Source organism: Arachis duranensis, chromosome 3 (assembly GCF_000817695.3).
Source record: "Arachis duranensis cultivar V14167 chromosome 3, aradu.V14167.gnm2.J7QH, whole genome shotgun sequence".
Taxonomy (NCBI): Eukaryota; Viridiplantae; Streptophyta; class Magnoliopsida; order Fabales; family Fabaceae; genus Arachis; species Arachis duranensis.
Window position 1 is genome coordinate 36030679 of NC_029774.3, and position 627 is coordinate 36031305.

Below are 627 nucleotides of genomic sequence, written 5' to 3' on the forward strand. Positions count from 1 at the left end.
ATTGGCTCTTGAAAGAATGATGAAAAAGGAGAAATGTTACTGAGGATCTGAAAAATCATTAAAATGATTCTTGAAGCAAGAAAAAGCAGTGAATAAAAAAAATTTTCGAAAAAAAGAAAAAAAAAGAAAAAGAAAGAGAAAAAGAAAGAAAAAGAAAGAAATAAAGTTGTGATCCAAGGCAAAAAGAGTGTGCTTAAGAACCCTGGACACCTCTAATTGGGGACTCTAGCAAAGCTGAGTCACAATCTGCAAAGGTTCACCCAATTATGTGTTTGTGGCATGTATGTATCCAGTGGTAATACTGGAAGACAGAGTGCTTTGGGCCACGGCCAAGACTCAATAAGTAGCTGTGTTCAAGAATCATCATACTTAACTAGGAGAATCAATGACACTATCTGGATTCTGAGTTCCTAAAGAATCCAATCATTCTGAATTTCAAAAGATAGAGTGAGATGCCAAAACTATTTAGAGGCAAAAAGCTAAAAGCCCCGCTCATCTAATTAAAACTGATCTTCATAGATGTTTTTGGAATTCATTGCACATTCTCTTCTTTTTATCTTATTTGATCTTCAGTTGCTTGGGGACAAGCAACAATTTAAGTTTGGTGTTGTGATGAGCGGATAATTT